The 16644-nt window shown below is 43.0% G+C and overlaps 1 long non-coding RNA gene across 1 annotated transcript in view; it reads left to right on the top strand.

The window, feature by feature from the left end:
• The first annotated feature begins 209 nt into the window (after window positions 1-209).
• Window positions 210-16644, top strand: part of LOC135910177 (uncharacterized) — a 59667-nt gene continuing 43232 nt past the window's right edge. The window contains exon 1 of the long non-coding RNA XR_011507413.1: window positions 210-246. This is a non-coding gene — a long non-coding RNA (uncharacterized lncRNA). The remainder of the gene's footprint in view (window positions 247-16644) is intronic.

The following is a 16644-nucleotide window of genomic DNA, read 5'->3' as shown; positions in this document are numbered from 1 at the left end:
TCTGCCAAGTCTAGAAGACATACCAAATGAAAATTTTGCCTGAGAAATCCCTACGTGGAAGTTCCAGCTTTTAAAAATAACATTGAATTAGAGTGACCTTAGAGAGCTGACATTTTGACGCAGATGGCGTGATGTATGGAACTGTGTCGTGCTCTGACAGTAAGCTTCTGCCATGAAAGTTTTATTGCATTCACGTTTTTTTATACTTAGGGATTGAATCTGAAAGCTATATTGAAGACAGCCTTGGTGAGTGTGTTATAAATCTTCTTACAAGTTTTTGCAACTTCAGTAAACAAGATGCAATGTTCGCGCACAAAGTCTGAAAAAAAAACTATTCTCAAAACGTTATATGAAGAAAATACCAGTAGACCTGAAAATCCCGCTATATCAGGATTTAGGTATTATTACAACAAATCTCTTCGTGAGGTTTGCTCGATTTCGGAAAAAAGCCTTACGAGTAGATTTTGGATAGTTTAACCAAAGCAGAAGCAGCAAGCAACCCGATTGAAGGTTCCTAACTTCAACAGTAGGTGCTGACAAACTCGATAGTGAATTTGTCCGGATTTATTTCCTCTACGTGGACGCAAAGCGATTAAAGGAACAGCTATAGGTGGAACCCAATTAAAATGGCATCACTATGGATAGGAGTCGAAGTCACGACCTGTTGCTTAGGAGCACAGCACTGTCGACACTAAAAAACAGCCTGTTTACAAGGAGGTGCTAGTGGCGGGTATGTCACACAAATGAAGTGCACTGAGAAGCAAATGATGTGGTTATTTTTAAAGATAGGTGCTTCCGCGCCTGCTCGGAGCCGGGAAGTTTTTCTTTTTCAGGTGGAACTTTACGCAAAAACGCGGTAAATAATATTGGTTGCAGAATGCACATGGCATGCATAGGAGGAGGAGGAGGGGGAGAAAGTAAATTTTATTGCTCTAGAAAGAGTATTTCAGCGGTCGGGCCGGATGTTTTCATCTTCTATGGTGGATGACGATCTCCGGCCTGCATGGTTGGTACCCCTATTCCAGGGCACCAAAAAGCCTGCTCCACCAGCCGAAACGTCAATCAAATGTACTGTGGTTCTTGAACGTACGTGGTACTCTTCTTCATTTTAATACCGCGGCCAGCGCGATTTCCTCAGCCGTAACTATATATATATATATATATATATATATATATATATATATATATATATATATATATATATATATATATATATATATATATTGATTGGGTGAGGGAACAAACGCGAGTTAATGACATCTTAGGTGAAATCAAGAAAAAGAAATGGGCATGGGCGGGACATATAATGAGGAGGGAAGATAACCGATGGTCATTAACGGTTACGGACTGGATTCCAAGGGAAGGGAAGCGTAGCAGGGGGCGGCAGAAAGTTAGGTGGGCGGATGAGATTAAGAAGTTTGCAGGGACAGCATGGCCACAATTAGTACATGACCGGGGTTGTTGGAGAAATATGGGAGAGGCCTTCGCCCTGCAGTGGGCGTAACCCGGCTGATGATGATGATGATGATGATATATATATATATATATATATATATATATATATATATATATATATATATACGGGTAAGCTTCTGTGAGCGATGTTTATTGTTTTCCACTTTTTTTCGTCACCTCTAATGGCATAGGACAGCGTTGTTGAAAAAGCATGCGCACCAAATACCAAGCTGTAGGAATGTGAAACAGTAACACAGTTCAATAAAACCAGTCCATTCGTGTACGATGACGTCCACAGATAAAGCACGATGTAGATAGAATTCCAAGTAACCTAAAATAAATGACTACGCATGTAGAAGTTGATGACGTTGGGCAGCTTCTAACATAATCACAAAAAGCCTGTAGTTGAGAAAAATAATCTAATACAACCTCATTCATATAGTTGAGTGTCTATCGGTCGGGTTAGTCACTAATCTGTGAAAATTACAACACAGATCGTGTGGTATATGGTTTGTTCTGTAGAGGATTCAATCAGCAGAAAAGAAACTTAAGAAAAAATGCTTGCTCTCCCGTAACCGAGAGTAGATGTAAGCATGAAATGGTAACCGGCAAAGCAGGTTGGTTGGAGGTACTAGCCATAATCGTAAAATAGGTATAATGCATGTTCGCAAAGATAGACTCCACCACACTACAGCGAACCATGCCACACCACCCCATATTGTGGACAGGTTAATATGGATGGTGCCCAACTAGTAGAAGAAACCCGGCTGTACGTCGCACGACAGACCCCGAAAGAAGCCACGGAGACTGAGCATACTGCCAAGCTAGAGAAGAATGAATTGAATTCTGGGATTTATGCACCAATACCACTCATTATTATGAGGTGTGCCGTACTGGGCTACTCAGGAATAATTTTCACCACCAAGAGATCTTTAACGTACCCCCAATGCACGAGACACGATCGTTTTTACATTTAGACTGCATGGAAATGCGGTCGCCGCGGCCAGGATTTCATCCCCCGACCTCTTCCTTAGCAACACAACACCATAACCGACAAGCCACCGCAGCTAGTAGAATCGCATGAAGGAGTCGGCACACTGCGGGACGCCAATTTAGAGGTGACGCAAAAGAAGCGTTGAGCGCCAAAAGATGGCACTCACGTGTGTGGGGCCTTTTTTACTGCCTCTTAAACGTCACTGTTAGGAATGACAAACAAAATTCCAGCTTACTATAAGTTACAGCTGGAGTGACATTATACATAGGCATTAGGAATAAGTTCTAAGCCATACTTTTTAAATCTTGTTGGGGCAGTAACTAGCGCATGTAATGCAGTCCTTTGGAACGTGTTTGGGGCCACAGACCTCAATTCCTCAAGCTTTGGCTTGTGCCCGGGTAATCTCGTTTCGTTTCGCAACTTGCCTCGATGTTCTTGTTTTAGGGCCCGGGTTACAGCTCTAGCTTTTGGCTCAAGGTCACTTGAAAGCCCCCGACAACGAGAGCTAAAAGAACTTCATGCTTAAAGTTTACAACAGGTCGTACGAGTTGGAATCTATATGTAGAGAAGCTTTGTGTGAGAGTAAAAGAGCCGTAACTTGAGCGCACGGACACGCGCACACACACTCAGCCGAGGTATCACGAAAATTATACCGAGCCCTTTCTTAAACGATAATAAGATAATAATAGTAATAATAATTGAGTGCACATCAATAACTTATGACGAAGACATAGCACAGCATTTTAATGAGTACTTTCCCTATTGAAAATCCCAGCATTGCCCATCATGAATTTTATGCTGGGCATGATGGAAAATGTGCTGGGCATGATGGAAAACATGGTGGTTATGGTGGAATTCATCGTGGGTATAATGGGTGGATGGTGGGTACAGTGGTAGATGGTGGGATGTATTGGTGGGATACACACTGGGTGACTTGTCTCAATGGTGGGCGGGCTGGGTGAATGGTGGGTGTAGTGGGTGGATGGTGGGATGACTACTGGGTGACCTGTGTAAATGGTGGGTGAATGCTGGGCGTGCTGGGGGGATGGTGGGTATATACTGGGTAACTGTGGGAATGGTGGGTGAATGACGGATGTGCTGGGTGAATACTGCATGTACGTACTGGGTGAAATGTAAATGGTGTGCATGCTGGGTGAATCGTGGGTGTACTCGGTGGTTCGTGAAGCACATAGTGAAGAAAAATTTTGCTTTATAGTACGATTTCTACAGCTTGATTGCTATGATATTTCAACCACACTAGAGGCATTTTACTGTCAAGCAGGAACAGGGCACTTATTGAAGAAGGCAAAGAAGACAAAATTAGTCACAATGTGAAGTCATGTCCCACTTTGAAAACACAACCTGATGAATATTTAATTAAAAATTGAGAAGCCTCTTTAAGAAAATGTAAATTTCTTAGTAAAAAAAAGTATAAAAAAAATATTTCTTCAACCGGGATTCGAACTTGGGACCTTAGGATTACGAGCCTAGCATCTTACCACTGCACCACGACTGTGGTAAGATGCCTGGCAGCTTACCACTGCACCACCATGCTGTTACGTTTTAGCGTGCATTTTGTCTATGTCAACAGTAAAAACCGATGTCTGCGTTTCTGTTTACATTTGTATTTTAAAAGCCAAGATGCAGGTTCCCTCCACAGCGCCAGCTGCCGCATCTCTAGAAGAGCACAAGTGTTGTTACCATCGACAGGTAGTACATCGTGGAGTGATAGAACATCGCTTTTGCTGTACGATATGCATATTGAATAAGAAATTCGGAAATAGACACCGGTGACAGGGGACATAGCTAGGGTTGTTACTGCTAATTTCGACAGTTGTCTCTCGCTCTTTACACTTTTGAGCGCGCACATAATTCGTGTGCTCAACGCAAAACAGCTACATAAACACTCGTGGATGAGTCTTCATTCTGACAGCATACTGGCTTCTCACGGCAGCGCTGTACCAGATTAATGAGACTCGAGCGAGACAGGTTTTCACGCAACTTTGTGGAACAACCGAAAACTTCTTTTCCGCTTCGCATAAGCTTGTGCAATAATTCTGGGAAATTAACTAATGTGACAGTGTAACCACACATATAAGTCCACAGGCTTGTGTGCCACATCTTACCAAATAAAACAAAACGGATACGCAGCCATTCCCGCAGATGGTATGATTTTGATCAGCGGCCGATTTTGAGGAGGCGGGTAGGTGCCGCGTCGTCACAGCACAATTATAACAATTGGCCACGTCGACTTTAATACCGGTGTCGGTGCTATCAGCATTGCCGGCTTGAGAGAAGCACGGTTGAATACCGCGCAAGAGAAAAGTACAGTGCACACCACCGATGCGAAACTGACAAACAATTTTAAAGGGCAGCGACGGAAAGCGCTTCTGTTGCGACTTCAGGACTCTTGGCCGTCGCGACCGGATGTTTCTGTTGCGACGTCAGAATTGCTGTCGTAATGTCAGAGTCGCTGTCATGATAGAAAGCTGTTGTTCCGACTTCAGAACTCTTGTTGTCGCGACAGAAAGTTTCTGTTGCGACTTCAGAGATCTTGGTCTTCGCGACAGAATGCTTCTGTTGCGACATCAGACTTTGTCGTAACGTCAGGAATGTCTGTCAACTACGGAAACGTGAGGAACTTCTGTCGTACAACAGAAATTTCTCTAGTTGCGACATGAATTCCTGTTGTCTTTTTCAACTGGTACCTTGTGGATTCTATCGCAGACGCAAGTAAATCACAAAGCTAATGAAGAAACACTGAATAAAACCGTGCATAAGCAGCCGCGTCTATTCGCTGGAATGCACGGTAGCACTTGGCTGCGAACATATTGTACACCGCCGCACATATCTGGCACCCACCACATAGGACACATTCACGCGGCAGAGACATGCGGTTTTTTCCAGGAATATTCGTGGGCCGCACGATAAATACAGAAGGCATGGACGACAGGAGCGCAATACGCACACATTCACCACACCAACACGAAAGCAATGCGGGTGACACGGGTGTAACCCGCGCCAACCGAGTGCTTAATCCTCGTAGATTTGATGCTTTCTGACTGAATAAGTTACAACGCGCACGGAAACATCGCACACTGGACGTGTACCTCCGAGATCATGTCAACAATTTCTAATGCTACAGTAGAGGGTGACGAAAGCAACAAGTCGTTTAAAACGAAGTGACGGCGCAGGTAGCACGGGTCAATGCACGGGCAGTAGCGCAAGGCGTCGTGGGTGGGCATGGATGGGCTTCAAAACAGCTGAGAGTAGGCGGCAAACTTTCCGGAAGGGAGCAAAGACTTGGCTCGCCAGCCTCGACCAGGCACGGCGGACCGCACAAGCCAGTGGAGTTCTGGGCTAGGGGCTCCACCCCCTCGCTTTGGCCGGCGTTGGGCGTACCCGGTGGTTCGAACGAGTGCGTTGGGCGTACCCAATGGTTCTAACGGGTACGTTGCGTTCACCCAAATAGCCAACTTATTACTGATTTGGCTTGGCTCCCGTTGGATTTTTAAAAGGCGGCGGTAGTGCGCTTTGGACATTTCTTGAATTTCTTGTGAGCGTCTGTGCAACAAGGTGTAACCTTTCTCTATGGTGAAAACTTTACGAGGTGCTTCTGCGTTGTATGTTCGATTTAAGTGGTCTTCGCTGCCGTGGTTAGTTTGTTTGGCTGGTTAGTACATGTGCAAACGGTCTTTTGTGATGTTCTGGAGTTGTGGAAGGTCGTCGCCCCTATTGCAAGTACTTGCGTTGTCGCAAACAAGTGCTGTAACCTACCCCGGTTATTGTGTAGGCGTCAGCTCTCGAAGTATTGGTCAATGCACGGTGGGAGCCCGTTTTATCTGCGGATGCGTGCTTGCACCAACTCTGACGAAACTCTGATCATTCGGGACCTATGAAAGCAGTGCTGTGTTGTTTTTGTTCCCTGCTTAGTTCGCCTGTTTACATACTCGCCTGAATGTGTGCTATTGTGGTTTTTAAGTTTTCCCCCGTGGGTCTGTACCAGATACCTCGCATTCAGCTGCTTGTCACCTGTGGTCGTTTATAACTTTGCTGCAGAATTTTGTCCTTAAGTCGAATAAACTTTGGAAGGAAATCGTGAAGCTTTACTCCCGGAAAGCGCTTGTACGTCCATAGAATTTACAGTTCAAATGCAACACATATCCTCATTTAAATTTTAGAAGAATTTATAGTTTCCGTAAATTGAAATTGCAGATAAACAGAATTCAATAAATTGAAGATTTCTATATGCACACCAAATAAGTTCTGCAAAGTAAAACGGTTTGTTACATTAAAGTTCAATATATGGAGGTCTAATTGTACAAAATTGATTGATATAGGGGTTGATTGGATACAGGGTGTGCATATTCACACGCCTGGTTCCGTAGTCAGTCGTTACGTGCCGCTCTACTTGGGCAATAAACCAAGCAACAATGTTAATGTTTTCGAACTGTTCATATATCGGGAGCACACCAAGAAGGTGATCTAAAACCTCCAGGCATATGGTGACTTTCTGTTCCAAAAGAAAAAAAAGTAATAGTAATAATGTGTACAGTAACATAGCAGAGTAAACAAACAAAAAATCTGTCTTTTTACGACAATGCTACATTTTTTTTTCCTAATTACAGCAGCTGTGCAAGGTGTTCTAGACCAGTTAGAATATTTGAAAATTCAGTGTGATGGGCCAGTCTGTTTCCCTTAGTGTTATAATGGCCTCATATTCTTGCGAAGTTAATCATATGACTCCTTTATCCTTACTACATTGAACTCCTGAAATGTTTTATTCCGGCCACTGCTCCTCATCCACCATGCCGCTTCTGCTTAATAGTTCTCAAGGCAATTATATTGCCCTCCTCTCCCTATTATTCAGGCAGAGAAACAGATCCACATGGCCATCACAAACTAATTTTCACTTGCACATGCCCTGACGTTCAAAACATTGCAGTTGAGCTGGAAGCTAGAGTCAAGCTAGAAGCTAAAGGGAAGCTAGAATTAGCACTAGTGAAATGTGAAGGTTGTTAGCAAAAGTGCCCACAGTGTGTGAGGCCACAGTTTATGCGAAGATAAAAGTTTTGAGAAAAATTGTATAAATTTTGCAGTTGATATTGTTGTTTTATTAATGCTGCTCTTGCTTTAGTTATCCTTTTTTTAGTCACCATATGTGTTAAATGTCACAGCATTTGATATTATAGCATTGACATATATCAGTGGGGTGGGGGGTCCTCATCTGGATAGTTCATTTCTAATGCATACACTTTGCATGGCTTGTTCGCGTTGCCAACACCTACTGTATTACTTTGCTATTAAAACCTTCACAATTGTTTTTCACACATAAATAAAACAAGCAGTCTAAAAATGCTCCTTTGTCTCGTGCAATATAGCGCTCCTCTCAACTAAAGCTGTATGTTCTCGAGACACAAGTTGACAGCTACATGTTAGCTGCAAAACCTCTTAAATTTGCAACAATATTGAATATATTGAGACAAAAAAGCTATCTTGGTGAACATAATGCTGCAGATGCTGACCAGCACATGAGTAGTGCTTCTTTTATTACAAACATTTAATCACATTGCAGAGAGTGTGTACCACTTAAATCACAATCATTTTATTGAGATATTTTTGTGTCATTTGCATGTGGCAGAAGCAGGAAATAGTAAGCTGACTCTGCCTTAAAGAAAACATATGCATGAGAGAGCGCTTAAAGCATTACTTGTTCAAACCGAGGCTTTGGTGTTTAGATTTCACGACGAAGAGAGTAAAATGTGAAGTCACTTACCCTGTATTCTGAAACCATCTATGACTGGAAGCTTCATTCCACTGAGATGAGCGCAGTGCCACCCCTTGACTGAAGACGACGCTGTGTTTCACAGTAATTGACATGAAGTTTAATTAAAGCTAAGCAACCGCCTGTGTCAAGGAGTGGGGCTGCTGTGCATTTGAATCCAGGTGGAGGGTTGAGTGGAGAATACAGAATTTAGTCATCTTTACCGATCCTTGAGCCTCTTAAGAGATTTCCTACAACATCTAAGCTCAGCCTTTCTGTTTTCTTACAGCATGGTTATTACAGGTGGTACAAAACATTCCATTGTACAGTTTCTATAATTCTTTGGGAAAACATACATCACCTCACTAAACAGGAATAGGCTCAATAGGTTCACTGGTATCATCTATAGTGTTTCCATCCAAGACCTATTGCTATTACAAGGCATTGCAGACATTCAGTGACGTAGCCAGAAATTCATTTCAGGGAAGGATTCTCCACTGGTCACTACCACTCCCCCATCACCTCTCTCTCTAGCACTATATAAATGTGTGGAGGGTTTTACATCACACCAAGACAAACTCCTAGCACTCCCCGGACAGGAATGCTTTAGCAATGAGGATGCACATTCTTACGTTGCCAAAACTTTGCTTAACTTCTGACAAAAGTTTTTCATTGCTAAGACTACGCCTAAAATTATGCTATCATCCTTGTGCTGTTTTTAAAAATGACTATATTAAAAATAACATTTTGTTTACAAATTGATGTATTTATATAATGTATATTATGACCTTGTTGGTACATTACTTAGGAAAGTGAACTGTGCTAAAAACATGACAGCGCTCTGTCTTGTGTCTTCTTGTTTGCAGCCCAGACTTGTTGCAGCCCAAGTAATAGTGAAGGTCAGCGTTATTTTCTTACCAGATTTGCTAGTGAGTGGTTCAGCCATGGCTGTGTATGGAAGAGAGCGGGCACTATTTTGCAAGTCTCCTATTACTTAATTGCAGGCATTATGGGCATGCTTCCCTGACACTTGCCTATTCTAAAGACTGCAAAGCAGCAAGCACAGCACATGCTATGACAGGGTAGGTGAATCTCAGCTAAGGCAACTGGCCACAGCTATCTGGTGTTGAGCGATCGAGCAGTGATGAGACAATCCCCCTATGTTCCATAATTTTTCACTTAATTCTTGATGCCCTTAATGCGTGTCACCACCCTAGCCCCCTTACTGTATCATCCTCCCCACTCCCTGGAGCTCTCCGAAACTCTTTTCAGCTAATCACTGTCCCACTTTTCAACATTCACGGGGTTGTTGAATGACACAGCATTCTATAACATTCCTATATTTATGTTTCTGTGTGGACATCGAAGCCATTCACCTAGCTCCCATAGTTTGTTGTGGCGGCTTCTTAGCTTCCCTGGTCCAGCACCCCGTCCTTGATATAGATTGCCGCGCGCAAATCAGCATTCTGTAGGCCTTTCTTTCTTGTCCCGTTTTCTCTCCATTTTTTCATTCTTAGCAGTGTGTACAAACTAGCCTGAGAGCAAGCTCTTCTGAAGTTTATTAGCATAATGAAAGTCAGAGTCAGTGGAAAGTAAAAGAAGAAAGAAGAAGGTGGGAGGAATGTTTTTTATGAGTTTTCTAAACAAGCAAGTTGATATAAGTAAGTTGTATAATAGCAAGCACCAAGTATGAAAGAATAAAAAACACATTTGCGCTTCTCGTCTGACGAAATTTACTGTGCTTTTACAGAAATGAAAATCATTGAAAAGGAAGTAAGTGTTTACGTTGAGATACGAGCACGTAATCTGTAAGCCTCGTAAGCTTATGTCAAGTAAAACAACATGAAATCCTGAGAGATTGAGCTTCTTAAGTACACGTGTTATAATAGGAACACCAACCTTCTTCAGTATGATAAAAGCACTGTAGATCAAGGTTCTCCACGTAGTGGAAACATTGTTAAATCTGTTAAGATGTGAATATGGGCAAGTTGGTAACAAAGTTCTAACTTGCTAAAGCACATTACTGTCCTCATCGAACTAATGACTATAGTTTCTTGTACATGTGTCTTGATCACATTCAGCACAACATTATGCATTTTTAGCTTTCTTTAATACATTCTGTAGCCCCTCAATGGATTCAAGATGCTAGAAACCTATGTTGAACTACAAAGTGCTTGCCATTAAAAAAGACAAGAAGTCAGTTCCTGTGTTAGAAATATTTATTAGTTAGAGAAAGGCTAAAATTTAGTATGAACATTAGCCATGTCTTGAAGTTTTCATCCTACTCATTTTACAGTTGAAGCTAGCTTGCTTCTCAGGTTACTTGTGCTTAGAATTAAAGCACAACAAACAGATGAATGGCTTGCCGGGGCGTTATTCACAGAAAGTGGTCACTTTTCTCACTCTCTCCATAGAGTTTGTGCTACTGCTGGTACTGTTGGCCACATAGCAGCCAGTGCAGAGCCACTGAGTGTCGTGTGCCGATGTGCCAGTTTTTCTTAGCATGTGGACACTTCTCCCACGAGTTTCTTCGATGTTGTCTTGACGAGGGCCAAACAGTGAATGAGCCAGTTCATCTTGAAATTTTATAATTGGCGTAGAGTTTCCTTCAAGCATGCCACGAATGTTCCACGCATTTATGATGACACATCCAACAAGCAACTCAACAGCTACCTTTCTGTACCACTTGAGTCCTTTTCTAAGGCAGTTGTGGTATAACGTCATTTGGTCACTATAGTCGACGCCCTTTTTTGCTGCATTGTAATCGAGACCGGCCTGATGTTTCATGATTGGTGCACCGTCCCTTGTTTTCTTCCCACTGTCCACCAAAGTTGCTTCATATTTGGCGACAGATGTGAGTATCAGAACAGGCCTCTTGTCCATCCACTTCAGTGCCTTCACTCCATTTTTGGACTGAAGTTCGGTAACACTGCCATTTGCAACCTTTACTTCAGTGAGATCTTTTGGCAGCCCTTTCCTCACTGAGCGAACTGTGCCACGAATGAAAGTGTCTTCCTTTAGAAGGCGAAAAGTGAGCGGCAAGCTCATGTAGAAGTTGTCTACGGACAGCGGGCACACAACTTCCTTGTAATTTTGCAGGAATTTCAAGCATACATCTTCGGCATGTCCGATGCCAATTGTTCAGTCACACTTTCCGGCATATACATCAACCTTTAGCCTGTAACCGTCTTTGGTACATGCCTTGAACAGCCTGACTCTGTAAGAATGAAAGTCTGCCACACCATGGCACTATTGTTTCATCTATCACAACCTCCTTTCCTGGCTCAAGCACAGTGGCAAAAATTTTGGTTCAATTTCTCTACCAGAGGATGGATCTTAAAGACATGATCCTGCAACTCTGCAACCAGTTAATTGTCCGCAAAATGCCGGAACCTCAAAAGTAGGGAAAAGGCGGTCACGGCTCATATTTTGATGAATGAGTTCAACACCATACAGGTTACTTTTTGCCCAGTAGTGACTCGGATAGGAAGATGGACGAGATTAATACAAATTGGTATTCCAACAAATGCTTTCGTTTGTTGCAGATTGGTTTCCATCTAATTTTTCAACTTTGATTTAGATTTGGGAGTAGGAAGACGGAGGAGACCAATACAAATCAGTATTCGAATAAATGCTTTAATTTCTTTGGCATTGGTTTCCGTTCAATTTTTCAAGCGTGATTTAGATTTAGGAGTAGTTGACTTCAACACTTGTGTGAACCTGTTTGTTTCATTGACCATCATTTGCCAAATGTCATCCGTAATAAACAGTGAACATAAAGATGGGGCATAATGGCTAGATGGCAACTGAATGATAGTGGGCGGCCTAGAGTACGTGTGGTGTCACACTAGGCGAAGTGGTTGTTGCCGGTGTCCATTTCTCTAGAGATGGGCTGAGAGAAATGAGAGCATTGTATCCTGAATCATTCACCTCAGAATCATCAGTCAGGTCTGACTTTCCATTCGACATGCTGGCTGAGGTCTGTGATGGTTCGTAAACACTATCTTTGTCACTGATTTCACTGTCCACTGCTGAACATCTGACACTGAAGCACTTGACTCATCCGCTGGTGATCGCGAAGTTGCTGGTGCATTCTTCTGGCCCAAAACTAAGTTTATTTGTTTCCTCTGCATTGTGCTTTTTTTTTCATCCGTAAGGGGCATGAGGATCTATCTATTAGACACGCTGAAAAGTTTGGGAGTAGCAAGAAAAATGCAGGTACTTATTCCAATGGCACGTATTTCAAAGACTGCTGCGAAAGTTTGCAAGAAACCCAACTGAGAAATGCGCCGCCACTCCACTCTCCAAAACAAACATGCCACCCCATGTCCAATGCAATAAAAATATATATTAGTTGCAATTTCAAACCTCAGATGGCAACACAAGAGCAAGAATTCTTGTGTGTGGGTCACTGGTGAGTCACGCCACACACAGCATAAAAACGTTTTCGTTGAGTGCATCGTGGATTGCCAGTGGGTCATAACATTTAACATCAGACAAGTAGTCTACTGGCTATCTATAATCTCACACAACAAAAATCGTACCTCTGAGTTAAAGTGTCATAATGTTATCGCAGCAGCAAGCAGATGAATGCCCGTAACTTTGCTGCTGCATAGGAGCACAGGCTGTGCTGTGATGGCACTCAGAGTGACACGTGACTTAGATTCAAGGCAGCATCAGTTATTTGTTGAATCTGTTGCTGCAGTGAACTAATTAAAGTTTAGAGAAATAATGAAAAATACAACCCAAATGTCTGGGTGCTTTTGTTTTACTTCGCACTGTAGCAAGAGAGATGAATTTCCGTTTCGTCTCCTTTTCCCGACGTTTGCACGCGCGCAGAGAACGAAACTATACGTCATTGTCTACATGTGTTCCAGCATTGCGATCATGAATGCTCTTTTATCCTCTCGCGTTTGCCTCTGTGCTGGGGCACTGACTTATACCGCTAATCACGTGTTCTCGTGTAGAGCGCGCACTATCGTCCGCTACAGGAAACGAGACAAGCGCAACAGCTCGCGCGACACCGTCACCGGAAGTGTGCCGGTGACGGTGAAAAACAGAAGACGGCAGGGTATACCCGCCGCGACCCCTCGGCTCCGGTATGGGAGAACGCAGTGAAGGAAATTTGCTTACACAGGCGAAACGGGGAATGTCGAGAGAGTGTTTATATAGGCGGCGACGCTCGCCTCCTGAAATCATGCGTTCGCGGCACTTCAATCATTCTCTATCTGCTGTTATTGAACCAATTTGAAAAATGCTTGCGGTAGAACACTTCTTAGAGGGCACGTAACAACTTTCAGTGTATAACCAAAATTTGTTATGTAGCCTGTGAGGGGCCCTTTAAAACAAACTCGGTAAAAATCGGGTGTACTGTGGGATGTTGTTACAGCTGCGTCGAGCTTCACAGCCCTCTACACAAGCATTGCTGTGAAGCCTGTGGCAGAAATAGAGTTTTATTCAATCAAAGGACTGCATAGAGCGCGCTCTCGTGTTGTGCTACGTGAATTAAATCATTCGTTTCCTGCCTGCACAAACGTTTGCATCTCGAGTGGATTTCAAGCACACCGTATAATAACGTGCAGTTCCGTCGTGCTTCGCAGCACTATACACAAGCACTGCCGTAAAGCTAGTGGAAAAAGTACGATGTCATGAAACCAGATCAATGCTCGCTATTTTGGTGCGATGCGTGAATGGAAACATTGCTTGCCTGCCTGCACAAACGTTTGCATCTCGAGTTAATATCAAACAAATCATATAATATGTGCAGTTTCGTCAAGCGCTTCACCGCACTGCATGCAAGCATTGCCATAAAGCCTGTAGTATAAATAGGGTTTCATGAAGTCAAATTAATGCGCAAACCTCGCACTTGTGGTGTACAAGGTAAACAAAGAATTCGTTGCCATGTCTCCGCAGTAGTTGGTCACGTTGATTTGTGTGAGCATATTGGTTCATGTGCCCCATCTACCTCTGTGATGAGAAAATAAGCAAGAATATCAGCTGCTATGTGTCGATGCATATGCTTTTTATTACAAGGTGTAGGAGCAGTACATCTTACTGCATGAGTAAACCACTCATGGAAACAGTACGTTCCTTGAACATTGTAGCTATTTAATAGCCTAGGAAGCGCGCTATATTGGAAGTTGCAATTTTTTTTCTGTTCGCAAAATTCAATAACTTGATGCTTTTTCTAAAAGCGAAAAATTATAAATTTCGCAATGATATGTATGCTGCGTCAGTAAGTTAAGTAGGCAGCACATAATTAGGCTAAACCAGAGGAATATCCGCAGGCATTTATACAAATGTACAAAGTATTTAAAAAAAATGTTTTCTCAAATGTTTGTGTGGAGTAAGGAGTTGCATGTGCGTCCAGCGCTGATTTCCAGCGCTTAATTTTTGTTGAACCTTGATGTAACAAAGACGTAACACTCAGCACTCTATTTTGTTACATCAATTTTTTTTTTACAATGGAACACTGCATTCTACTATACGTGCCGCTCATGCGCCCCAAAATTTTGGCCCCTCTAAGGAAGTCACTGTTCTCTAAGTTTCGCCCGAAACTTAGATATCGCTACTTCCAATTGACACTCGTGAAACCAGCAGCCACGTCGGCTTGCCGCCTTTACACCGGCCGCAAATTACTTTTAAAAAATGTGGCACGCGCGGGCCGTGTATATGCACTCTGCTGCGCGCGGACAGCCATATGCACGGGCACGGCCAGGCAAGAGACGTCGCGCGCTCTCTGACCCTAGCGCGCACTTGATCACGGGACGTGGACAGCGCGCATAAAGCTGCCATCCTTCTCGGCTCACAATCGCACCCTTTCATTCGCAATTATCCCCAGCATGTGGGATGCAACGGAGCACTATAATTTTTGTCACACTTGGACTTTAAACCAAACATCAGAGCGATGGCGAAAATTCGCTTAGGGTGTCCAAAAATTGCTATCGCAATAATACACTATGGAGAAAGGTATTATGTAAATTATCTGTGGATGGGTCGAAACCCCCTAATTGCCCAAACACGCACCCATCCACTGGCACGCTGCACACATGGATCCCGCGCGGCACGCTGCATCATTAAGGCGTATCGTTCTTCGCCAGCTCTATGATCATTTATGCAGTAGTCACTTGGCGAGAAGCTTATTTTCCAACCTATGCGCAAGTGTCGTAGCTGAATTTCGAAAGTACACGGACCATATATATGTTGGCAAAATAATCGGAACTCACTATTTAGACTCGCCAAAATTATAATTAGCTGCTCACTTGAACTCATAAGAATATACTACTCAGCCGAGCTCACTCGGGCTCCAACTCGCCAAAATACTCCTCAGCTGGGCTCACTCAGACTCATGGGATGATCTCAGGGAGTTGACTCATCAGTGAGTTTGCCAGCGTATGATGTGTGCTGAACCACAAACCTGGCTTTCTTGAATAAAAACAGTTGGTCGCTGCAGCATATGGATGCACATAAGTGTAATTCAGAGAGCGCGGCATTGTAAAGGCTGCCACAGTTACCATGCCATGCTGCAGCTCATTTCAATCATGTCAAATGCAATACCCCTGCCAGCTTTTAGTCAGTCGATCAAATGTGATTGCTATTTATCTCATCACAACACCTCATTTTCCTGCCTAAGGCTTCGGGTGAATTTTCCTTGGCATCCATTTTGTTACTCTAACAGGTTACCAGTTATCTGTTGCCTATACGAAATTTGAAGTTGTGCACATGTCATGTGGACTCCATGCCAAACTCGTAGTACTGCATGCGTTTTTGCAGTTAGGTCTAGAGTTACAGAATCGCATGTGGGAGTTACTTTAGTTAGCAGCTGTAGCTTTGGAACAAACACGTGCATGAGAGTGTGCTTAAGTGTTACCTGTCAAGACTGGGAGCACCAAGGCAACTTGTGCAGTAAAGGCATGGGCAGTACGAGCCCACAGATTTTACTAAGTGTGGCTGAGGTGATGCATCTAGATTTCACTATGAAGAGAGCCAAATAAAAGGTTGCCTATCCATCATACCTATTCTGGAGCGTTTTCTTGAGCTTTTCTAAAACATTAAGCTCAGCGTGTACACTTTATCACAGCATAATTATTACATGTGATATAAAACATTGTATTGTGCAGTTTCTCCAACTCTTCGTGAAGGCATCTATCCATACATTAAACAGGAATAGGCTCAATGTTGACATATCTCCACAGTAGGATCTCCAGGACCTCGTACTGTCACAATGCATCACAGACATTATTTAAGTGAACTCCAGAAGTGAAGCTCTTCGTTAACATTGGCTAAAATTGTATTTTTATATAGCAAAGTGATCATGCATAAATCTGTATGTCATGACAGAACACTTTGTTTCTCACGGACTTTAGTTTACAATTGTTTTCACGATCAGGAAAATTGTGCAGTGTGCTAGTTGGTTCAACATACTTAACAC

The sequence above is a fragment of the Dermacentor albipictus genome, chromosome 7, assembly GCF_038994185.2.
Source record: "Dermacentor albipictus isolate Rhodes 1998 colony chromosome 7, USDA_Dalb.pri_finalv2, whole genome shotgun sequence".
NCBI lineage: Eukaryota > Metazoa > Arthropoda > Arachnida > Ixodida > Ixodidae > Dermacentor > Dermacentor albipictus.
This window is presented reverse-complemented; position numbering and strand designations above follow the sequence as displayed.